Source organism: Leopardus geoffroyi, chromosome E3, assembly GCF_018350155.1.
Source record: "Leopardus geoffroyi isolate Oge1 chromosome E3, O.geoffroyi_Oge1_pat1.0, whole genome shotgun sequence".
Taxonomy (NCBI): Eukaryota; Metazoa; Chordata; class Mammalia; order Carnivora; family Felidae; genus Leopardus; species Leopardus geoffroyi.
In genome coordinates, this window is record NC_059340.1 from 2,367,449 (window position 1) to 2,393,449 (window position 26,001).

General features: G+C 49.9%; 1 protein-coding gene across 6 annotated transcripts in view; it reads right to left on the reverse strand.

Annotated features, from left to right (window-relative positions):
- CARD11 (caspase recruitment domain family member 11) overlaps positions 1–26,001 on the reverse strand; it is a 142,663-nt gene that overhangs the window by 114,168 nt on the left and 2,494 nt on the right. For 2 of the 6 annotated variants that reach the window (XM_045459846.1, XM_045459847.1), the window contains exon 1: positions 287–511. The exons of 1 other annotated variant lie outside the window; for it this stretch is intronic. The gene's annotated coding sequence lies outside the window, so the exon portion shown is untranslated. Of the gene's footprint in view, positions 1–286; positions 512–7,762; positions 7,850–26,001 lie in introns of those variants that run through there. 3 more of the 6 variants (XM_045459845.1, XM_045459839.1, XM_045459842.1) reach the window with 2 other exon arrangements.

Genomic DNA, 26,001 nt, shown 5'->3' on the forward strand with positions numbered 1-26,001 from the left:
GGGACCAGCTCCCAGGGGCCAGGAGGGCGAGGACGGGTGAGCCCAGACCCCTCACATTGCCCCCACCCCGCATGTGCTCTCCCCCAGCCGCACCCCCCTCAACGACTGCGCCCCCCCCAACCTACCCCCGCGGCCCCGCTGCGTCATCGTCCCCCTACCCCACGCCGTCCCCACCCCCGCATGTGCTCTCCTCCAGACGCACCCCTCCCCCCCCACCGACGGCGTAACCCCACCGCTGCGGCATCCCCACAATGCGCCCCCCACCCCCGCGTCCGCTGGTGCCTACCTGGGGGGCTCATGCTCTGCCAGCCGCGCCGGCCGCCTCCTCCGCGCAGGCCGCCGGCTTCCCCCTGGGCCCGGGCCCTGCCCGGCCGTCCCGTCCGAGGGGCACCGCCCGCCCAGGGGTTGCAGGGCCGGGAGGGGGCTGTGCGCCGCCCAGGCCTGAGTCTGGAGGCCAGAGGAGGTGAAAGAAAGAAAAAAGGAGAGAAAGTGTGTCATAGGCTGGCAGGGGGAGGGAAATGCAAAACCCGACAGGAAATGAGACTAAAAAATGCAAAAGGTTAGAAAGAGATAAGGAAGAGGGGGCGGGGCGGGGCTTGGGTCCTCAGGCGGGGAGGGCAGGGGAGGCTGAGGGGCCCCCTCCCGGGTGGGGGAGCCCCAGTGCCTGCTGCACCCCCAGTCCACCGCCCCAGCCCTGGGAGGCTGCGAGGCATGGTTGTCACCTTGGGCGGGACGCCCCCTCCTCCCGCCCTGGGTGGAGGGCTTAAGCAGCTGCCCCTCAGAAGCAACTTGTCACGTTTTTAAGAACTTCCAGACTTCTCCTTGCGGTTTGGCGGGAGGCTTTTCCCACAACGGAGAGGGAAACAAGGAATCCAGAGTCCTTGGGTCCTTCCAGGCTTCTCCCTGCCCTCAGCCTCTGTTCTGGAAACTTCCTTGGGCTTGCCCGGGGGTCATCTCTCCTCCAAGGGCCTCTGGCTCCCCTCCCAGGCACTTCGTGGTGACAAGACCGCCTGTGCCCTCTCCCCAGCCCCAGCTGTCCTGGGCCCGGCACACCCACCCCCACTTGTGCTCTCAAAGTTCTGCTCCACGACCCGGAAACTGTAATTTCTGGAGGTCGACATTTCTGTAATTCTAGTAATTTCCCCGCCACAGGCCCCTGGAGGCCTTGCTCTTTCACAGGAGCACCGAGTGGGCAGGACGGTCCTGAATCCCGAGCCAAAAATCTGGGTGCTCTGGAGGCATTCTGAGAATACTGGGGCTTAGTCTCCTTGCTGATTTGCCACGGTTTACCCCGCCGCCCCCACACCTCTCCTGTTCTGCCTCAGTTTACCACTCTTCTCTCCCTCTGCCCCTCCTTTGATTCCCCCTGTGATAGCTGAAGAACGTGCCCTCCTGTCTCATGTTTTAAGTTCTCGGAGAAGGGTTCCTCGAGCCACCGAAGGGAGAGGCGTTTGGTTCGTTAAGCCACTAAGCAAGAGAGAAGTAAATCATGGCAGGAGCACAGGGGGGTCTGAAGTCTCGGCAATCTTGAGGGGCGTAGTGTTGGTGGTGCACACGTGCCAGGGGCCAAGGAACAGGGGTTTCCTTTTCGCGGATCAGGCTCAAGAACGCAATCCACGCGCGCACGGAAAGTTCCCCAGAGAAACAGCACCGAGGCCCCGTGCCTCCAAGTCCTTGCTCCCCGAAGACTCGCCTGGGAGCGGCGATCTCCCTGGCACACTCTGGGAAACCTTGAAATCAGGCAGTGTGGTCTTAGAGAAGTCTGGTTTCCCCCGTGCAGTGTGTGAAGGGTACGCACGCCTTGAAACGACAAAACCCATCATGCAGTTGTCATCCTTCCAAGCGCAAAGTTCTGCAAGAAGCTGGGGTGAGTTGTCACAAAGCAAACACACACCCGTGTGACCCACACATGTCATCAGAAAGAGAACTCCCTCTGTACCCCGGAACTCCCAGTTATGCCCCCTTTGAGGCACCCTCCCCACCACAGATCACCACATTCTGACCTCGAACAGCAGAGGTCAGTTGTGCCTATAACGTCCAAAAACTGTGCAAACGGAGCCTTACGTAGATTCTCTTGTGGGGCTGGCTTCTTTCAGTCCACGCTGTGTTTCTGAGATTGAGCAGTGGATTACATGCAGGTATAGGTTGGTGAAGACCTGTCTCTTTTTCTCCCCAACACCTTAAGAGAGTTTTTTTTTTTTAATTTTTTTTTTTTAACGTTTATTTATTTTTGAGACAGAGAGAGACAGCATGAACGGGGGAGGGTCAGAGAGAGGGAGACACAGAACTGGAAGCAGGCTCCAGGCTCTGAGCCATCAGCCCAGAGCCTGATGTGGGGCTCGAACTCACGGACTGTGAGATCGTGACCTGAGCTGAAGTCGGACGCTTAACCGACTGAGCCACCCAGGCGCCCCAAGAGAGTTTTTAAGCATTCAGAAAAGTTAGAAAAATTATATGGTGAACACCCATATATCCCACCCACCTGACTCTAAAACGAACATTCTGCTGTATTTGATTTATCATGTACCCGTGTAGAAATCAATCCTTATTTATTTATTTTTTAATGTTTGTTTATTTTTGTGAGAGAGACAGAGTATGAGTGGGGAAGGGGCAGAGAGAGAAACAGACAGAGAATCCGAAGCAGGCTCCAGGCTCTGAGCTGTCGGCACAGAGCCCGACACGGGGCTCAAACTCACGAACTGCGAGATCATGACCTGAGCCGAAGTCGGATGCTTACAGACTGAGCCACCCAGGTGCCCCAATGCTTGTTTCTTATTATGCGTTGCAAAGTAAGTTGAAAACATCAGCATACTTCACCTGTAAATACTTCGTCATGCGTATCATTAACTAGAGATGTTTTTTGGGTAAAATTTACATACGTGCATATCATCAACAGGAGGCGGTTTCAGGTAAAATTTATGGCTTTTAACTATGTCACGAAATACGTTTTGAGAAATGTATACACCGTGGAACCCAAACCCCTATGAAGATACAGAACCGTGTGGTCCAATATGGCAGCCACTAGTCACACTTGGCTACTGAGCGCTTGACGTGTGGCTGGTGCGGATGAGAAGTGGAATTTAAAATTCCACTCGACTTTCGTGAACTTTAATTAAAATCTAAAAACCGATACTTCAATCTGCTACCGGAAAACTTTTAACTGTGTTACGTTAATATGCAGTTTGAGCATATTAATCTCCTTTTTCCACTGTGAACTTTACAAAATCTACATAGAGGTCAAGTATTTTCAAGGAAAATGTAGTGTCTGAATTCAGGCGCTAAAAGTGTAAAAGACACACCAGATTTTGAAGACTTAAAAGGGGCACCTGGGTGACTCAGTCGGTTGGGCATCTGACTCCCGATTTCGGCTCACGTCATGATCTCACCGTTCCTGAGATCGAGCCCTGCGTCAGGCTCCCCGCTGAACGTGTGGAGCCTGCTTGGGATTCTCTCTCTCCCTCTGTCTCTGCCCCTCTCCTGCTCATGTGCACGTGTTCTCTCTCTTTCAAAAATAAATATTTTTTAGAAAGAATACAAAAATACCTCATTCATAATTTTGATAATGATCGCATGTTGAAAAAACAGGATTCTCAATATGTTCAGTTAAATAAAATATATTATTAAAATGAATCTCATCTGTTTTTTGATGTTGCTACTAGAAAATTTATAATTTTAAGGCCAAAGAAATATTTCTAATATTTCTGCTCTGACCAAGGGCTCTCAAGTGGGGACCGTGGCAAGGAGACCCCTCTTCATGTGACATACAGCAGTGAGACAGCAGATGTCCCCCAACCTGGCCCCATAAAGCGGTGCCTCCTGAACTATTTATAGTAGAAGACATTCTCCAAGCCTCTACCGAAAAAACAAAAAACCCAAAAAAACAAACAAACAAAAAAAAACACACACACAAAAAAACCCCTGTAATGAGTATCCCAAGAGAAATTCCAGCATAAATCACACCTGCAAAGTAAGAACAGATTGCAACAAAACAGGCCGCCTGAACAGAGGGACAGTTTACGGAAATACGAATCACAGTTGCTAAAACACAAGAAGTTGGTATGTACAACACAATAGAGGGACCGGGAGATGTCCATCGGGGAGGTCTCCTAGGCTGACAAATAAATAAAATAAAACCCACACAGAAACGAAAAGCGAGAGCTACAAGTTGAGATGTTATGGGATCGACTCCGAAGAGGCCAACAGCCACTTGAGAAGCACAGAGGCAGGGAGAGAGAATATCGAGGAAGGGAATCACCAAACGGTGACAGTAATACTTGTCAGAGCTGAGGAGTGACAGCTGTCCACAGTGAGAGGGCCCGCTGAGAACCCCCATGGAGAATGAATAAAGTTCCGGACCTTGCTACATCCTCATGAAATAGCAGAGAAAAAAAAAAAAAAAAAAGGTGGGTGATGAGAAGCTTCTACAATCTTCTAAAAAGAGAGAAAAAATGCAAGCCAAGGCCAAGGATCAGGTGGCACTCTGGCTTCTCATCAGCAGCACTGGATTATCTTCCAGCAAAGAGATAATGAAGTAATGCTCCAGCGTTCTCTGGGAGATTTACTCTAAACGTGGAGTTCTGTATTCAACCAAATAATCAATCAAGTGTGAGAACAAAATAAACACATTCTTAGACATGCAGGGATTTTGGAAATTTACTTCCCAAGCACTTCTCAGGGAGAAAAAAAAAAAAAAAATTACTCGAGAATGTACTACAACATGAAAAGGCAATCTAAGAGGAGGACACGAGTTCCGAGAACGAGCGAAAGAAGTCCATGAGAACAGCAAAACAAACAAACAAACAAACAGAACAGTAAAGGGGCGGCAAGCCTGGGAAGAAAGTCAGCGCGCACCTGACCTCTCAGGAAAGACGCCTCGTTACCAAAACAACTAGCAACTTTGTGATTACGGGAGCGGACTAGGTCTGATGCCAGATCCACCCGAAAACCTTATTTGTCCCCAGATGTCATTCCTGAGGGGTTGAGCTAGGCAAAGAGCAAATGGGGCCAGTGTGGGTGATTTTTGCCCTTCCCTCGATGTCCTTTTCCACCGGAAAACGTGTTTCCATATACACGTAATTCTTTTATGAGAAACCGTATCATGTCTATGAGAAGCCGGGGAGGGAACCCCTGAATAACAAAACCCCACGAGGGAGCTGGTTGGTTTAGTCCCCGAAGCTCCCTGCATTCAAGCTGTCACCATGTGCACGTGCACTGGGGCCACAGGGTCACTCACGCTACCGGGTGTGAGTCTGGAGAAAAACCCGTTTTATTTGGAAGCGATCTTGTCTTCCTTCTGGGCCCCTTCTCCGTGTAAGTAGGACAAGTCAAAGTTTTTGCTCTCCCTGCCTTAAAATGTAGGTGGGTGCACTAATGTCAGAGTGCCTTCAGGTAGAACGTTCTGGAATAAAACGTTTCGTCTCTCCTATGGCTGCCCCTCCCTCTGTGCTCCCCTGGATGGCGTTGGACCGTGTGGGAGAAGAGTGGCTTGCTCGTGGGATCTGGAGGGCCACCAGGAAGACTTGGGGTCCCCAGACTCTGCCCTCTGGCTCCCTGGGTCTGCAGGTGTCTTTCTCGCCTGGGCGCCGCTCCCCCCTGCTGGAATTCGGGGCCCACGTCTTGCTCCTGCACCTGAACACCCGCGTGTCCGGCCTGGGTGGCTCTCCCTTGGCTTGGGTGGGTATCTGCCACGGTCTTCCCCAGCCCCGAAGGCCACCTGCAGCCCGTGCTGGGGGGGCACCTGGCACGCCTCAGCAGGCTCTTCCTCGGGGCCCGTGATTCCCCCGGCAGGTGAGGCCTGTCTCTGCAGGGTGTGCTGTGGCCTTCGGCGTTTGCGGGGGCAGCCTGAGACCCAGGTCTGGCCCACGTCAGGATCCCCGTCTGTCCCCCTGGCCAGCCATTGAGAGAACTCCAGGAGACGCCGTCTTCCCGGATGTGGGGCAGCTGAGAAAGGAAGGAGGTGCTGGTGCTCACCTGTGTCCAGGCCCAGCTTTCTCCCCGTTGGAGCAGAGGCGGGATCCGGGGGTTATTTCAGGAAGAGATGCTTTTAGAGGGAAAGCGAGGAGAGCCCAAGAGCAGGGGTGTGTGTGTGTGTGTGTGTGTGCGTGCGTGTGTGTGTGTGTGTGTAAATGCTGAATGGGGAGGGAGGGACCCCGGCTGGAGCCACAGGAGCCCGTAGAGTGAGCTCCCCTGGAGGGGGCAGGCTGCCCCGGGAAGGTGTGCACGGCGGAGTTTCCCGCCATGGGGTCACCCCAAACTGACCAGGGGGAGCCAGTCCGTAGCTGCATGGCGGTTGCTGTTCATTAAATTCATTCCACTGCCCTAATTTACCAGCTTTGCCTGTGACACCCCCCCATTTTCATTATTGCTCCCCAAAAGGTCTCAAAGAGTTCACCAACACTCCGACCTTCAATTCTGCTGCCCCCAGAACGATTCTAGCCATCGGCAGCAGGTTAAGAGCTGCCGGAGCCCCGAAAGGAGGGCAGCAGGAGGAGGAATGAGAGGCTGGTGTTACCTAGAGCTGTAGCACTGAGCCAGTCGCCGCGCTGGGTTCTGAGACATTTCTGTGCTGCACCAAGAGCAAAACAGCATGAGGGCAGGGACCCGGGGGACGATGAGGTTCTTGCTCTTTGATGACCGCTCCTTGGCTGCTGCTCCCCCCCCCGCCTCCCCTCCAGAGAGCAATCCCATCCGGTGGCAGCCAGCTTCGACTCCAGGAAAATCACTCCTTATCACTGAAACGGTCGTACGCTTGGGACAGCAGAAAGGCATTTCACAAACTATTGATCTGAGAATTAATATATTGCTCTTCTCCCAGATGCCACACCTCGCTGCCATTGTATATATTAGTACCCCCGAAAATAGCATCAGGAGCAAAACAGCCTTCCAGCCTTTAATTACGTTTTACGTACTTCGTGCTTTTATGCTATTATTGCTGTCTCGGCCCCTTCGCGCTCATTCCTCTCCGTTTCAGAATGTTTCCATCCCATCTCCCTATGCCGAGATGACTCAGAAGGGTGTCAGTGGATCTGTATTACCGCACGCGGATAAAAAAACAACAACACGACAACCCGCTGAGAGGTTCCTGTATGCCGAACACCTTAAATGACCCTTGACTTGTGTGTGTGCGTGTGTGTGTGTGTGTGTGTGCGTGTGTGTGTTTCCCCTTTAATTCCTGCAGAAAGCATGGCTTAAATCCAGGAGGAAAATGTTCCCATCTGTAGGCTAGTAATATACATTCAACAGTTTTCAATTGCTTGAGCTATGAAATATGATGATAGCCGTCTATATATCTCATGGGGGGAAAGATACCTTGAAATTCACTCTGCCACAGTATTGATGGGGAGGCATTTCTGCAGGAAATGTGCAGAAAGACGCGCGGCTCATGATTTCAGCCGAAGCCCAGGAGGGCGGCCTTGTGATGGGCCATGGAGGGGCCGTCTCGTGCGGCAGGCAGATGTCGGGAAAACGTAGAATCGCCCCACCCGCCACCCACGGCCGTCTGCTGTCCATTTCCCCCCCTTTCCAAGGGGATAGATGACGGTCTCGGAAACTTGACCGTTTTCTTTCTCGGTGAATCAACATTAGGGTAATTGGCACATTACATCCATTTTACAGCGTGCTCCGAATAAATAATGAATAATCGCAGTAATGACCAGAAACGCGCGTGAGCTACTGCGGCGAGCGCATAATGGATGCTTTGTTTGTCTTCGGGGACTGTATTACCAGCGTGTAACTGATGAGGCTCTAAAACGCTCGGGGTTACCTGAGGCTTGAAAGGTGCTTCATCAAGCGGAGTCCGTTGCTCTGCGCCCAGACCGTAAGAGTGGCCCGATATTTGCTTGCGGTCCCCCTGTTTAAAAATGGAAAATATGCCGCCCTGCTCATCCATCACTGTGCCTGCCAAATGCTTTCTCCCCCCTCCCTCTGCTTTTAGAAAAAGCGACTGGAAACGCCCAAGCAATGCCAATGGCTGAGTTATGTCTGTTTTTAGCACGCAATGTTTGAGCACCAAAGTCAGGGCTCATTAAAACTACGAATGTGGTGGCTTCTAGAATTGGCCACTTTAAACGTAGTCATCTACACATCAGTCGTTCCCGAACTGTTTTATAGTAGTCTGGGTTTTTATGAGGCATCTCTCAGTATCTGTGTGCATAACACACTTCAGTATATTTCCCCAAGGTCCAGCTGAGCACGGCACTGGCGCGCTCACTCCGGCCAGTGAAAAAGTAACAGCCCTCCGTGACGGATGCAAAGAGAACCTGTCGCTTTATCCGTGTCGACGCCAGCGCGTGACCCTTACGGGACGACTAGTTAGAAGAGTTAGATGCCTTTCTGGGCGTGTGTGCTTACTTAATCCTTTTAAGCTTGTGCCTGGGAATATTTTACATTCTATAAAATTAAGCGCATTGCTCTCTACTTTGAACTTAGCCGTGTGCGGGGTGGAACACTGGTGTTTCTTCTGACCTTTGATTTTCTTAATCGAAAGGCTGGTGTCCGTTTGAAATGTTTGCACCGAAACGGCTGAGTTCAGGGTGTGGGGACACAGAGAAACTTTGCAAGGGCGGATCGAGGAGCCGCAGATAGGGAGAGCAGTTGGGAGAGCAGATAGGAGGAAGGGAGCTCGGCAAGGAGCGAGGAAGGAAGGAAGGAAGGAAGGAGGGAAGGAAGGATAGCAGGTGTGAGTTAGAACAAATTATCCTAGGAGGGATCCCACAGAAGCAAACACTGGGGACGAACAACAAAATGCTCACCCGAGAGATAAATGCACCGAATGAGTACATTAGACGCCGTGGAGGTAGAGGGTTTCCTTTGGCATAGTGTCTGAGACACCCACGTGGGAGCTGCCCGGAGGGATGAAGCCAAACCAAAGAAAAACCGCCAAACAACCAAACACTACACCAGCTACATATCCCGTATACACGCTACTTTTCTTCAGCATTGACTTCAGCGTCAGGGTTGCGAAGATTAAATTATGATGTGGAAATGGCCCATGCAATGTTAAAAGTACTCGGCCGACACGTGAAACGTATCAATATTCTATTAATAACTGTTAAGTTGCATCAGGCCAGCATATATTACTGTGGGTACAGCTTGTTTAGCACATGCCGTTCCAACCCTTCCAGACACGCCCCACCTCCAGGATGAGCACTGGCCTGTGTGACGACCAGAGCAGATTAAAAAAAAAAATTTTTTTTAACGTTTTATTTTTTTAAGAGGCAGAGCAGGACACAGCATGAGCAGGGGAGGGGTAGACAGAGAGGGAGACATAGAATCCGAAGCAGGCTCTAGGCTCTGAGCTGTCAGCACAGAGCCCGACGCAGGGCTCGAACTCACAACCCGTGAGATCATGACCTGAGCCAAAGTCAGACCCTCAATCGACTGAACCACAGAGGCACCCCCAGAACAGATCAGTTTTAACACTATCCTCTGCACTTCAAAATTAGTTTCGGTAACAATTCTGTCATGATCGGCAGCGGTCACTATTTGTTTGGTTTTGGTTTTAAAATAATGACCAGTTGTAAAAAAGAAGGAATTTCAATGTTAAAGATAGTGTTCAGGGGCACGTGGGTGGCTCAGTGAGTAAAGCATACAACTTCGGCTCAGGTGACCATCTCGTGGTTCGTGGGTTCGAGCCCCACGTGGCGCTCTGTGCTGACAAGCTCAGAGCCTGGAGCTGCTTCCGATTCTGTGTCTCCCTCTCTCTCTGCCCCTCCCCCACTCACGCTCTGTCTCTCTCTTTCTCTCCAAAATAAACATTAAAAAAAATTTTTTTTAAAGTGTTCAAATTCAAGAAAATATCTCATATGTGAACTAAAATGCATACTTAATGAAATAAAGACTACAGCTTGTGATTCACCTTGTTTCCCTGTTTTAAATTTTAAACGTAAAAACAACTCCTAGTGGCCACAGGAATGGTAGAAATGAAATAACTCAAGTTTTGTTTTGTTCTTTATAATCGCTGTGCTAGTGTTATCCATTAGGAATCGGCTGTTGAAAGACAAGTGTACAATGCCACGGGAGAACCACGAGAGGAGAACTGGTCTCAACAGAGCTTAAGCAGTTCTGAACCTGTAGGAACTTTTAAATTTTAAAGAGCTTTATTGAGATATAATCTGTGTACCATAAAGCTCACCTATTTAAAGTGTGCAATTCAATCAAAATTGCACTGGCATTCTTCTCAAAGCTAGAAGAAACAATCCTAAAATTTGTATGGAACCACACAAGACCCCAAATAGCCAAAGTAATGTTGAAAAAGAAAACCAAAGCGGGAGGCATCACAATCCCAGACTTTAGCCTCTACTACAAAGCCGTAAGCATCTACGCAGTACGGTATTGGCACAAAACAGACACATAGACCAATGGAAGAGAACAGAGAACCCAAAATTGGACCCACAAATGTATGGCCAACTAATCTTTGACAAAGCAGGAAAGAATATCCAACGGAAAAAAGACAGTCTCTTTAGCAAACAGTGCTGGGAGAGCTGGACAGCAACATGCAGAAGAATGAAACTAGACCACTTTCTTACACCATACACAAAAATAAACTCTAAATGGATGAAGGACCTGAATGTGAGACAGGAAACCATCAAAACCCTAGAGGAGAACACAGGCAACAACCTCTTTGACCTCAGCTGCAGCAACTTCTTACTCAACCCATCTCCAAAGGCAAGGGAAATAAAAGCAAAAATGAACTACTGGGACCTCATCAAGATAAAAAGCTCCTGCACAGCGAAGGACACAATCAGCAAAACCAAAAGGCAACCGACGGAATGGGAGAAGATATTTGCAAACGACATATCAGATAAAGAGTTAGTATCCAAAATCTATAAAGAACTTACCAAACTCAACACCTGAAAAACAAATAATCCAGTGAAGAAATGGAAGAAGGCATGAATAGACACTTCTCCCAAGAAGAGATCCAGATGGAACAGACACATGAAACGATGCTCAGCGTCACTCATCATCAGGGAAATACAAATCAAAACCACACTGAGATATGACCTCACTCCGGTCAGAGTGGCTAAAATAAACAATTCAGGAAACAACAGATGCTGGCAAGGATGTGGAGAAATGGGAACCCTCCTACACTGTTGGTGGGAATGCAAACTGGTGCAGCCACTCTGGAAGACAGTATAGAGGTTCCTCAAAAAGTTAAAAATAGATCTACCCTATGACCCAATAATAGCACCACTAGGAATTTATCCAAAGGATACAGGAGTGCTGATTCATGGGGGCACATGTACCCCAATGTTTATGGCAGTGCTTTCAACAATAGCCAAAGTATGGAAAGAGCCCCAATTCAACTGATGAATGGATAAAGATGTGGTTTATATATACAACGGAATACTACTTGGCAATGAAAGAGAATGAAATCTTGCCATTTGTAGCAACATAGATGGAACTGGAGGGTATTATGCTAAATGAAATAAGTCAGGCAGAGAAAGACAGATATCCCATGTTTTCACGCATCTGTGGATCTTGAGAAACTTAACAGAAGACCATGGGGGAGGGGAAGGGGAAAAATAGTTTCAAATGGAGAGGGTGGGAGGCAAACCATAAGAGACTCTTAAATACAGAGAACAAACTGATGGTGGATGGGGATGGGGAAGAGGGGCAAATGGGTGATGGGCACTGAGGAGGGCACCTGTTGGGACGAGCACTGGGTGTTGTATGTAAGCGATGAATCATAGGAATCTACTGCCAAAGCCAAGAATACACTGTATACACTGTATGTTAGCTAACTTGACAATAAATATTTTAACAAAATAAAAAATAAAAGGCTTCATGGTAAAAGTGACAATTAAAACAAAAATAAAGTGTGTAATTCAATGGGTTTTGGTATCTATCTCTACAGAGTTGTGTAATCACACCCTAACCTAATTAGAGAACATTTTAATCACCATCCCCCAAAACCAACCCGGTACCCACAGGCAGTCATTCTTGCCCCTCCCTCCAAGCCCCTCCTCCACCACCCCTTCCTACCCTCCCTCCCCCGACCCTGTGGCTGGCCACGAATCTACTCTCTATTTCTATGGATTTGCCTTTTCTGGACATTTCATACAAAAGGAAGCAGGCAGGAGGAGGACCTTTGTATCCGGCTTCTTTCATTTAGCCAAAGGCTTCCAGGGTTCATCTGGGTCATGGCATAAATCAGCATTTTATTCCTTGTGTTGCCAAATAATACTCTTTTCTGTAAATACACATTCGGTTGGTCTTTTTATCAGTTGATGGACACACAGGTTGTTTCCACTTTGGAGCAACTACAAATAACGCTATGAACATTTACGTACAAGCTTTTGTGTTGACATCTGTTTCCTCTCACTTGAGTAGGTAACTAAGAGTAGCACTGCGGGGCCACATTGAACTCTAACATCTTGGGGACCTGCCAAACTGTTTTCCAAAGCAGCTGCACCATTTACATTCCCACCAACAATGTATGAGCCAATTTTTCCTTTTCTTGCCAACACTCGCTACTGTCAGTGTCTTCTATCATAACCATTCTAATGGGCATGAAGTGGTATCTCATTGTGGGTTTGATCTGCGTTTCCCTGATGACTAATGACACTGAGCATCTTTCTTTGTGTTTATTCGCTATTTGCATATCTCCTTTATAGAGCTGTCCATTCACATTCTTTGACCATTTAAAAAAACGGGGTTGACTTTTTATTATTGAGTTGTAAGAGTTCTTTATGTATGCTGGATACAAATCCCTTATCAGATTTGTGGTCTGTAGATATTCTCCCTCATTCTGTGGGTTCTTTTCACTTTCCTGATGGTATCGTTTGTAGGAAAAGTTTTAATTTTGATGTAGTCCACTTGATTTTGTCTTTTGTCACGTTGTGCACTGGTGAAATATCTAAGGAATCAGTGACTAGTCCGAGGTCACAAATATATACTCACGTTTTCTTCCAAGAGGGTCATAAGTTTAGTCCTTACATTTAGGTGTGGGATCCACTTTGATGTAATATTTGTGTATAGAGTGAGGTAGGGATCCAAATTCATTCTTTTGTGGGTAGACCTCTCTTTGTCCCAGCACCCTAATTGAAAAGACAGTTCTCTCAACGAATTGTTTTGGCCTCTTTGTTGAAAATCAATTGTCTATAAATAAAGGTTTATTTTCAGAGTCTCAATTTTATTCCATTATGTATATGTCCATCCTTAAGCTAGTACTACAATACACTGATTACATTAGCTTGGTAGTGAGCTTTGAAATCAGAAGGTATGAGTTCTTCAACTTTGTTGTTCATTTGCAAGATTGTCTTGGCTGTTCTGGGGTCTTTAAATTTCCGCATGACTTTTAGGGCCGGCTCATCAATTTTTGCTAAACAGGCAGAGAAGGTTTTGATAGGAATTGTGTTGAATCTGTGTATCAATTTGAGGAGGACAAACATGGGATGTCTTCTCATTTATTTACATCTTTAACTTCTTTTAATGATATGTTTAAGGTTTTCAGTGTATTAAGTCTTCACTTCTGTTAAATTTATTCTTCAGTTATTTTATGCTTTTGATGCCATTGTAAATAAATAGTTTTAACTTTTCCTTTCCTTTTTTTTTAACGTTTACTTATTTTTGAGAGAGAGAGAGAGAGGGAGACATAAAATCTGAAACAGGCTCCAGGCTCTGAGTTGTCAGCACAGAGCCCGACACGGGGTTCGAACCCACCAACCGTGGAATCGTGACCTGAGCCAAAGTTGAATGCTTAACCGACTGAGCCACCCAGGCACTCCTTAACTTTTTCTAAATATCATAAACAGTTTTCTTGGTTTTGTTTTCAGATTGTTTATTGCTAGTGTACAGAAATGCAATTGATTTTTGTATATTTATCTTGTATCTCTCAATCTTCCTGAAACTGTTGATTAGCTTTAATAGTGTTTCAGTGGATTTCTTGGGATCTTCCATATACAGGATCATGTCATCTGCACAGAGAGGTAGTCATACTTTTTTTTTTTCTAATCCGTATACCTTTTCTTTCTTTTTCTTGCCTAATAGCTTTGGCCAGGCCCTCCAGCAGAAGTGCTGAGACACGCAACCTTGTCATGTTTCCATGGCAACACCCTTGTGAACGGAACATGCTGTGTAGCTGAGCTGGTGTGTGTTGGGGGTGGACTGTTGAACTGCATGAATTCCTATGTAGAATACAGCATTTATCCAAGTTCAAGTAATAAACATGTGCTAATCTGGGGCTCACATATACGTGATTAAAACCCTACAGTAACCACACCAATTGTTCAGCACTTAGACAAATCAAAGGTATTTTTTAAGGAGGAATTTATCACTGGCATTATGTAGCGTTGCTGGTGCAATTAGCTGGTCTGATTGTAAAATTCCCCACGATGTGTTTTCTATTGCTCACATCCAAAGCAGATGGTACCCAATGCCCACACCCCTCGGTGCAAGGATGCGTGCCCCGTTTTTCCAGCAGTCTCTGAACCATCCTTTGGGTGTGAACCAATCTGTCTTGGGTACACACGCCGGGCCACCCACGAGATGGGCCACAGCGCCCACTGCTGCCTCCCGCCCCACCCTGTGCCCAGAAGACCCTTCACACCTGCTGCGGAGTTGCAGGGACCCAGGGATGGTCTGGGGACCCACTGAGTGGCACCGTCCACTCTGTCTCAACACTGGGGTTGGGGTCCTGTGGTCCGAGGGTGCAGGATGACAGTGCCAGGGGGGCTGCAGTGTTGAGTCCCCGTACCCCTGGGTGGAGCAGGGCCTGTGACAATGACGTGGCTGTACTGTCGCTCACCCTGTGACCCTGGGCTCGCGGCTGCAGCTATGTTTCTCTCCCGTTAAAAGGAGCCCTGGGACAGCCTCGACCCCCTGCACCACCTCGGCGCCTCCTTCTTTCACTACCCGCCCCAGAGCGGAAGGTTTTGTTAACGTGGCATTGGTACTGAGCCTTCGGAAGGAACGAGGTGCTATGAATAAAAGGGGGGAGAAACAACCCGCTGATCTCATCCCTACCGTCTAGGGGCTTGCGTTCTTGGGTTTGTCAAAAATATATATTTAAACCTTCATTTACTAATTCTTTTTTTTTTTTTTCAACGTTTATTTATTTTGGGGACAGAGAGAGACAGAGCATGAACGGGGGAGGGGCAGAGAGAGAGGGAGACACAGAATCGGAAACAGGCTCCAGGCTCTGAGCCATCAGCCCAGAGCCCGACGCGGGGCTCGAACTCACAGACCGCGAGATCGTGACCTGGCTGAAGTCGGACGCTTTACCGACTGCGCCACCCAGGCGCCCCTCATTTACTAATTCTTTTACACGGAGCAGGGGGAATGGGGAGAGAGTGGTTTCCTTACGTGAGCTCACTAACTGAGATTAGCTATTTTTAGAAAAAGGAGTGCTGTTTTGAATAAGGAAGTGCGTGCTCCCAAAGAGGCTGTCACAGAAGGAGGGGGCTGCCAGCACCCCACTCAAGTGCCCCGGTATGTGCCACTTCTGGGCCCCAAGGCCCCATTATCACCAGCCATGGTCACCCGGGAGTCTCCATGGCTCACGCACATCCCTCAGCTACCCCAGCGAACGGCTGGTGCGGCTGGAGGGTGATTACCCCAAGTCACTGTCACTTACCTGTGTAGCAGGTGACTCTGCCGTGCACCTGTGTGGGGTCCCCAGCAGGACTGACTGCCGCTGCCCACGGCGGTAGCTGGGTCAACAGAACCCTTTTGCTTACCGTGTCCGTTCCCTGTCCTACCCCCGTCACTGTCCCACCAGGACGTTCGGGGACCTCCGCCCGTGTAAGCCACTTGCCTTCCAATCTGGTTTCAGGGTCTGCTTCTGGGGTCTCCAACCCAAGATAGAATCAACGGCACGAGGACGAGGGCTGAGAGAGGGTCTCTTGGGAATCTGGGGTGGCCACAGACACCTCCATTTTTTTTTTTTTTTTTTTGATAGCACATCATCTACCATGGGAAGGGTCAGCAAGCCACAGCCCGCGGCCAACTCCAAAGCACATTCTTACATTCTGGTAGAGTCTGGAGTAAAGAATTGTTGCTACTTTTTTGTTTCGTTTGGTTAGGATCTCATGATGGGGACGTTTACTGTTCCCCCGTCCCCCCCTCCAGTGTTGTTGAGATATGATTGATACATAACAGTGTATTTGCTTCAGGTACACAACACAATGATTTGGGGTCTGGACATATTGTGAAATGCTCACCACCGTAAGTTTGGTTAACTTCCACCACTACACATAGTTGAATTTTTTTTCTCATGATGATGACTTTAAAGGTTTACTCTCTTAGCAGCGGTCAGATACATACTACAGTATTTTTAGATCGCCACTTTTAAAGTTCCCACAATTCTTAACGTGTGACGTGCCAGAAATGGCCACCAAACTGTGCGTTTTAAAACATTTTCCTGAAAGGAATGGAGTCTTTTGACACACAGGGCGATGCGAGCATGCTTTTCCCACGTCGAGTAGAGGGCTTGCTTTAAAAAGATGTTGATTCATTACCCAGGAAGGTGCCGTGGGTGGGTTTACAGCCGTAGGAGGAAATCTGTCGTCCTTCTAACGTGTCAGGTGTCTCATTTGGAGCTATCACCAGTGCGCGTGGGAAGCCTTTTGGGAATGTGTGGTCTGGGTCACGTGACCTTGAACTGAGAGACCAGCACATTTGTTTCCAGGAAGCTCTCTCCTGTATTTGCGAAATGGGCTAAGAATTCCTGCCCCGCTCGTTTGTCGTGAGAAGCCAGTGAGGATGGTGAGTAAACATGTGACCTGATCTGTTTCCTCTCCTGCCCTCGCCACACACTTGCCTTCAAGTGGAGGCTGGAACCAAGGACAGTTTTGTGTGGCTTCTTTAAAGTTTCCAGCATCTCTGGTAAGCGTCAGAGAAGCATCAGATGAAAGGCGGTTTATAGATACAAAATGCCGCTCTGATTACAATTAAGCTTTATGCCCAAAGTGATATAAATAAGGGGAGTAACAATAAAAAGGAAAAACGTATCATAGCCTCGGTGCAGGAATCCACGTGTGCAACTGATCTGTGGGCTCAGGGACCAGGAAAACGGAACTGCACACGGCTGGGGGACCGTGGGCACAGACTCTGAGAAATTAAGCGTCTCCTCCTTAGGAGCGAGGAGGTGATGAGGGTAACCATCTCTGTTCTTGGCTGGGTAACAGGCCGACCCTCCTTCCACCTCTGCGTCCCCTTCCTCTCACCCCCAGGGGGCGCTCTTTCCTCCGCCTTGGTAGCAGGCTTCCACCAGCTCCCTTGCGCCTGGACCGTGCCAACCCTCTCCACCGCCAGCCTCCCGTGCAAATCCCACCCATCCGGGGGTCGGGACTGCACCCGATGGTTCGCGCACCTGCCTCTGTGCCCGCACTGCGCTGAGCCCTTTCACAGAGTAGCTCAATCTCACCATGACTGCAGGTCTTGGTTTGGGCTTCCCCGGAAACCAAGGCGGAGACGGGGAACTCTGTGCACATGGTGTACTTGGGAGGGGATCCCAGGAAACAAGGTAGGAGCAGGAGGAAACAAGGCTGGGGAGGCCGAGAACACAGCTTGGAGAACAGGTGAGCACTGGGGACGGAGGAGCGCTGCCCCCTGGGGGGCCCTGGGGACAGCTCAGAATGGCATGGGGTGACCTCCCCTGGGGAGTGCGAAGCTGTTCTTTATCCACCAGCTCCTGGAGTGTCTGGAAAAGGCCCCGGGGGCCCAAAAATGCACATACAGCTAGAGGGAACCAGTGGGTGCTCACTAAAATCGATTCCAAGGGAGGAACCTTGGAGTTCTGCCAACACACGGAGGAAGCCAGTCCCCATTTTGCAGATGAGGTTACCGGTGCTGGCCGCTGACTCATGGTGGAACCAGGGACTCCTACTATTCTGTTGAGGAGTCTCACCTCCTCTTCCTCGTCCCCTGCCCAGCGCCGAGAGGAATCCAGTTGTACGGAAAAGAGCACGGATTACGTGCATGACCAAACCACCAGCCCTCAGGCCCCAGGGCCCTTGCACATCCACACTCGGAATCCTGTGAGGCACAGCACGTGCCTTTGCTGCCTGTCCTTGAGCCTGAAGCGCACACATTTGAACTGGCTCCTGCTTGCAGCGTGAGGTGGGAGTGAGGTGGGGAAAACTCACTCTCAGAAGCAAGATCCAGATATGGACGAAATCATGAGACCTCCCGGGGGAAGGGGCCTCGAGCTTCGGTCTCTGAGGGAGAAGGTGTTTCAAAGCACAGATCCTCTGCCAAAAATTAAAATGAATTTCAGTCCTAAGTTGCGTCACGTTTCTCCACACATATTACAGGGACTTATATTACATATCACTTATATATAAGTTATATTACATGTAAGTTATATATAACTTATATACGTTATATTACACATAACTTAATGCCCGCCCAAGTGGCTTCTCAAAGCCCCCCGCCTCCTGTCCCTAGTGCCTAGCTGCTCCCGAGACCCTAAGGGCCAAACTCACCCCCTGCCTCAACTCCTCCCCAAGCCCTGGCTCGCGGGCTCCCTTCCCAGCCCGTCCTGTCAATCAGAGTCCAGCAAGAGTCCCTCGTCTTTAGGAAGTGGAAACCAGACACATTGCCAAAAGAGTCTTTTCAGTGGGAGACGAGAGAGAACACTTTCTGCATCTGGGCCCCTTCGATTGGACAGATATGTGTCGATGTTGATGAGTCTGGCCGACCTGTGTCCCTGGGTCCTGGGAGGGGGCTTCTGAATCCTTGCAATTTCCCAAATGACAGACGAGCATCTGTCACGCAGGGCTCAGCCCTCACCTGGGTTTGTGCTAACAAGACGACGAAGATGGGGGGTGGGGCACACCAGAAGGGACCCACTGTGTGCTTACGGGGTTGGGGCTCCAAGTCGGGTGACATCAGCCCAATGTCTGGGGAGGGGAAGGGGCTGGAGACAGAGTTCAACCACGTGACCGGGGATTCGATCGATCACGCCCAGGTCATGAAACCCCAATAAAAACTGGGCCCCAAGACTCCCCCTGCTTTGGGGTGGTAATCAGACGTGTGCGTGGGGAACGAGAAACATCTTCCCAGTCCCTGCCTATGGGTCTCTTCTTTCGGCTACAAAACAGTAGAAGTCAGCACAGTGTTTTCTTGGTCTAACAGTTGTTCCTGTGAATTATTGAACCTGAGGGAACCGCCGGGGGCTGCAAATCTGTAGCCAGATGGTCAGAAGTGTGGGTGGCCTGGGGACCTCTGGGCTCGCAGCGAGCCTCTGAAGTGAGGACGGTCTTAGCTGCGACATTTGACCGAACTCGTAGTCGGTGTCAGAACCGGACTGTGACGAGCGTCCTCCTTGTAAGATGATAGAACGGAGATGAAAATGTGTCATTCTGTTTGGAGGAAGTCGCTCTTCAGGTTTGACTAATTCATTGTGCTGGGACCTAGATTTTCCCCTCAGAATTCTGTCCTTGTGTTTTGTTTCGTTTTTTGACTAAAGATGAGCTTAAGAGTGAAGAATTGTCGGCTGGGCCTTGAAAACCGGGCCACGGGGAACTGCGAGCCTTGGAGCCTACAGTCCTGTGTCTCCCTTAAAAAAAAAAAAAAAAATATATATATATATATATATATGTATGTATATACACACACAAATATACATACATATATGTGTATATATATACACACACAAATATACATACATATATGTGTATATATATACACACACAAATATACATACATATATGTGTATATATATACACACACAAATATACATACATATATATGTGTATATATATACACACACATATATAATCATGTATATTATGTATATATTATGTATATATACATGTATATATATACATATAAACGTCTGCTTATTTATTTTGAAAGAGAGAACACAAGTGGAGGAGGGGCAGAGAGAGGGAGAGAGAGAGAATCCCAAGCAGGCTCTGAGCTGTCAGGGCAGAGCCTGACGTGGGGTTCAAACTCACAAACCGTGAGATCATGACCTGAGTGGAAACCAAGAGTCGGACGCTTAACGGACTGAGCCCCCCAGGCGCCCCCGGGCTTCCCTTTTATGAGGAGATGGTCCAGTCAGGGTCAGAGGCCACATTCACAAAGAATCCCAGCCTCCCTTCTACAGATCGGGTGCATCATGACTCTGCCCAAATTCTTCCATAAGAGCCAACAAAGTAACGACTCCTGAGACCCTTGAAAGCCTCGTAAGTGGCAAAGAACCTCCAAAGGAGACCCGGTTTGCTTGGCGTCTTCAGAGTTATTGGGATCAAGCTGGGGTTCGGTTTCTTTTGTTTACTCATTTGTTTCCAAAAATAAATTTCAGGAGGACAGACCGTTAATAAAAGATGCTCCGGTGTACTTGAAACGGTTGGAGAACCAGGCAAAAAGGCGACAAAATATGAAATGGATCGTGGCGAAGGGTTTTTCGAAAGCCGAGGAGGACAGCGCTAGGACCCAAGCACAGACTGTGTACCGTTGATCTTGGCCAGCTTGTGCCCCCCGCCCCGGGTTTCCAGGGCAAAAGTCCCCATCAGGTAGTCATGAAAGAGAAATGCTCTATTCGCGTCTGCAGCTTGGAATTCGAGGTCCTCTGGGAATACTCGTTTCTGTCATGCAACCCAAATATTTACGGAGCGTGAGGGGAGCGTGGCCCAGCGTGAGCCACTTTTGCTGGGAGCCTTCTCTCAGAGGCTTCAAATAGTTCCAGAGCCTCTGCAGCGGGTCTGGGGACAGGGTGAGCACTTTGATGTCCTATGATCACCCACGGTGGGGTCCCCGGTCCTCCACCCACCAACCCTGCCATCTTGGGCAACCTCAGCTCCCTCATTCGCGAAAATGCAGATGCTAATTATTACTTAGGGCGGGTCAGATAGTCTTTCCCCCACTCCCCAATTCATGTCCACTGGCACCTTAGAATGTGGTTCTTTGGAAGCAGGGTCTTTGCAGATAGAGTCAGCTAAGGGTCTCGGGAGGAGAGCATCCTGGCCTGAGGGTGGACCCTAAATGATCGGTGTCCTTGTAAGAGGAGAGCACACAGACAGACTCACCCAGGGAAAGCCCCGTGAAGACGGGAGCAGAGATCGCAGAGATGTGTGCACAGGCCAAGGGATGCCAAGAATTCCTGCCACCGTCAGGAGCGAAGGCACGGGGAGGAGGGAGCAGAGAGCGCCTCCAGAAGGAACAGATGCCCCAGCACCTTGATCGCGGACTCGTGGCCCTCCGGACCTGTGAGAGAATCTGTTCTGTTGTTTTAGCCCCCCGCCCCCGCCCCAGCGTGCGGTGATTAGTTACAGCACTCGCGGGGGACTGTGGCACGGTCAGGGCGAAGAGGTCTCCAGTGTTTGGTCGGTGCGAATGCTCGGCCAGTTCTTTCTTGTTCTGTTCTTTCCGTTCTCGGCTGTTTTGGTGGATGACACTGCAGCTACGGGAGACGTTCGGCTCCGTCCCGCAGCTCCCGCATTTACCCACTGAAAAACGTCTTCGCGGGGGCTCCGTCTCCGTGCCCGGGCGTGGGCACATACGCTTCGGCTTCTCCTTTATTTTCGTATGTGCTGCGGACAGTGCCGGTTTCCTGCCCGCGTGGCGCTCGTTGGCATCCATGTCTGGGCACGCTGGCCCACCCCTGGCTCACGACTGCAGCAGCCAGAACCCTTCCTGAGAACCCTCTCTGGCTTTTAGCCCCGGCTTGGTTTGCAGGTGGGACAGAGAGTGGAGCCCTCCCCCCACCCCCACCAATGATCGGCGAGAGTCGGTGAATAAGTCCCCAGGTCCCCACCTTCCACCTGGGGTGTCCCCAGGTGTGAGCCACAGCTTCCTACCGCCCTACCGCCCCCAGCAGGAGTGAGCCCTGCTCGGTTGGCCACGTCGGCGAGCTGCTTGGTGACCTACACGGTATTGGCTTTCTTCCTGGATTGGTCCCCCGTGGCTTCTGGAACAAATGACCACAAGCCACGTGGCTGGACACAGAAGACACTATGCCCTCACAGTCCTGGAGGCCAGAAGTCTGAAATCAGCATCCTGGGCTGACATCAGGCGTCAGTGGGACCGCGCTCCCTCCGGAGGCTGGAGGGGAGAATCTTTCTTTGCCTTTTCCGGTTTCTGGTGGTTGCCAGTGACCCCTGGCATCCTTGGATTGTGGGCACATCACTCCAGTTTCTGTCTGTGTCTCCACATGGTTTCCTCTTCTGCGGTCAAATCCCTCTCTGCCTCCCTCACATAAGGACACCTGCGAGTGTCTGAAGGCCTCTCCCAGACCAGAACAATCTCCCTGCCTCGAGATCTAGAACTTAACCGCATCTGCAAAGACCCTTTTTTGCCACACAAGGTAACAGTCACAGGGATTAGGACTCGGATATTTTTGCGGGGGGCGGAGGTGGGGGGGAGGGCGGTGTTATTCAGCTGACTACACTTCCCTTCCTGGAATCAACTCCCCAATAAACTACTCACACTCCCCTCCTAGTCTCAGGATCCGAGACTATTATGTCATAGGGAATGAGAATCACTCTTTAAGGAATGATTTACACACGTGATGTGCCGACATTTCTCTAGCAATCATACTTACAGGAGTCGGAACAGGGTTGTTAAATTCTTTGAGGGTTATTAACCCAGAACCATAATCCCAAGGTGGAGGGAACAATTGGCTTGAACAGGCTTTTGGATAACAATAATCCACCCCCCCCCCCAAAAAAAAAAAAGGAAATCAGGGAGAAGTCTGATGGGGACTCTCACTGCCACTGAAAACACTTCTCAACTTCAGTCTCTGTGGCTTATAATTTGATCTATCTCGTGGGAGAGGAGTTTGGGTGGGAGGGCCCCAGGCCCGACGGAGCCAAACCCTCAGCCATAATCCGTCACTTGTAGTGGGGTGTGGAAAGTGGGAATGAATGGTGAGCTCGTCCCGCTGGGCCTTCATCAGGGCGGGCGAGGCTGAAGACCCCCCAGTTCCCCACGGCTGCTTCCTCGACACCAACGCTGAGATCATGACTCTGCGGCCGACGCTTCGACTTTCGCTGGCGGGGCTGAAAGTCACCGTACCGTTTCTGGAGATGTTCTTGGAAGTGACGTTTAAGTGGAGACCCCGAGGATGAAAAGGAGTGAGCCGACTTAGAGATGAGGCAGAGACAAGGCCGAGACAGCGTCCCTGGCAGAAGGAGACGTAGCAGGGAAGAAAGACCCAGGATAGGGGCGTCTCAGGTAGAATGACCACAGATCAGAGACGGCGAGAGGCAGGGGTCCGTCGTGGCCCCCTGCTGCAGTGTGTGCGTCTCCTCAGAACATACCGGAAGGCCACCCGAAGGCCTGGGGGCAACGTCAGGACCTGAGAGGTGTTTTCAGGACACGGCTCGCTCCAGCTACCGCGTGCGGAAAGCACCAGGAAAGGGGGAGGGTGGGAGCAGGAGGCCAGGTTAGGCGGCTTCGGGCGCGTGGGTGGGACGAGATGGACCTTGACTGGGGGGCACCCTGGCTCCATGCTCCTCTCTGGGCTGAACCGTGTCCCCGGCAAACTCAAGTGCTGCAGTCCTAGCCCCCAGCACTCCTGCGTGTGACTGTGTTCGGAGATGGGGTCTGTAGAGAGGTGACTAAGGTAAAGCGAGGTCACAAGGGCAGCTCCCAGTCCGCCCTGACTGGGGTGCTTCTAAGAGGAGGAGGTCAGGACACAGACAGGCACGGGGGATGAGCAGGTGAGGACACAGGGGAAGAAGGCCATCCGGGCACCAAGGGGAGAGGCATTAGGAAGACAGCCGCCCCGCCCACACCTGCATCTCAGACTTCAGCCTCAGGGACTGTGAGAAAACAGCTTCCTGTTGTCTAAGCTGCCGATGTTTGTTACTTTGTCACACACTGTCACAGACCATTAGGCTGAAACCTGCTGTCCCTGTCGGACGGGTCCAGGCTCTTTTCCCCTCCTGCTTTCTCCACGGGCCTTGCCTTCTCTCCGCTCACAGCTCTCTCGCAGGTGTGCGCACAGGCTGGCCTGCCCACACACACACAAATGTCACCCTCTGGGGTGGCCTTCTAGGATCATGGCCGGATGGGGCCTAGAGTTCTTAACGCACCGTCTGTTTGCAGATAACTCACTCCAAAATTCTGAACTGCCCCTTCGGCTGCCCCAAGTCTCCTACACATTTAGAGCGATTCTCCAACCAAACGAATGTCACTCCTACATTACAGAGGCAGACCAAATTAGCGTTTAGCAGAGAAAGGGGCTTTTTCTTTTTTTTTTTCCGCAAATCATATAACTCTAAATTACCTTCAATTTCCTAAATGGAATCTGGCTCGTGATTCACTCTAGTATGGAGTAGTCTGTAATGAGATTATATTATGTTTGGGGGAAAACATTCAAATGACCAAGATAATTAATTTTGCATAACAACCAACATATAGCAAGATCCAAAGCCGTAACTCAAAGCCAGCAACCTGCCGGGACCCCTGGGGGTGATAATGTTTCTTTCAAAACACAGTAACAAAGACAGTTCCAGAGACCCGTGAAATGCAGAGGTTTTAAAGCTGGAAATGTCGGGGCTCTTTCCGTTGGAGCCACAATGCTCGTATTTTCTCAGAAGCTGTCATTTACCGTGGATCTCTCCTGGGTTTGGGAAGATAAAAGAAATCCTCCGGCCCCAAAGACTATCTTGGACGCGCTTTGCTGGGAAAAATCTTTAGAGAACCGATTCCAAGTATGCAAAACGTTTGGTGCTGTTTCAGGGCTCAGCTTACGGCAGGATGGAGAGTGTGTGTGTGCCTGCGTGCGTCACATGCTCATCTTGTTAAAGAAAGAATAAGATCAAACCCTCTTTGGTTCTTTGAATCCTCATCGCCAGGTGGCTTGATTTGTATGATATCAGACTTGTCTAAACATCTGGGAAGGAACTGACGCGCGGTGCGGCAGCAATTTTCCGGTTCTGATTCATTGTTAAAAATCACCTCGGAAAGAGCCAGGACCTGGCAGGCCGCGCCCCCCCCCCCCCCCCATCCTTGTATCTCTTGGCTGCCTGTAATTCTAACACAGTCTAGGAATATGTGTGAGATTGGGAGCCAGAGAAGCTACATTCTTGCAAAGATCTGCTGCTAACTGCCTGCATGGTCTCGAAAATAAATTCCTGCACTCAAACACTGATGCATGAATCTGTGCACAGTAGCCCCGCCCACAACAGCCAGGATTGGAGAACGGAGATGTCCATCAGCAGATGAGGGGATAAAATAAACTGTGGTACGTCCACGCGGCAGAACACTACTCAGCCGTAAAAAGGAACTAAATCCTGAACACAGATGCTAAGTGACAGGAGCCAGACACAAAAAGGTCACGTGCTGTAGAATTCCTTTTACGTGAAATATTTAGCATAGGTAGATCCCCAGAGTCAGAACACAAATCGGTGGGTGCCCGGGCTGTGACAAGGGGGGAGTGGGCAGTGACAGCTTCACGGTACGGGATTCCCTTTTGGGGTGAGAGTGTTTTGGAACCAGGTAGAGGTGGTGATTGCACAACATTGTGAATCGTGCACTTAAAAAAACTTTTTTTCATCTTTATTTATTTTTGAGAGAGAGCGTGAGCGGGATAGGAGCAGACAGAGAGGGAGACACAGAATCGCAAACAGGCTCCAGGCTCTGAGCTGTCAGCACAGAGCCCGACGTGGGGCTCGAACCCATGAACCGTGAGACCATGACCTGAGCCGAAGTCGGACGCTTAACCGACTGAGCCCCCCCAGGTGCTCCATGAGTTGTGTACTTTCAAGTGGTTAACTTTAGCCTGGCTCAGTCAGTACAGCATGTGACTCAGGATCTCAGGGTTGTGAGCTAGAGCCCCAGGTGGGGTGTGGAAATTACTCAAAACTAAAATCTTAAAAATAAAGTAAAATAGCTAACTTTACATTACGTGAATTTTACCTCCATTAAAGAAAGAGACGTTCCTGCTGTCACTGTCCACCCCCCGCACCCCTCCCCCCCTCCCCCCCCCCAGATCTTGGGGACTTTCTGGGAAAATCAGGGCGATGGACCCCCAACAGAGACTATCCGGACCGGCCCTGTGATCGGCTGGAACAGGGGCATCAGAAGTGACGCTACGTAGCTTTCACG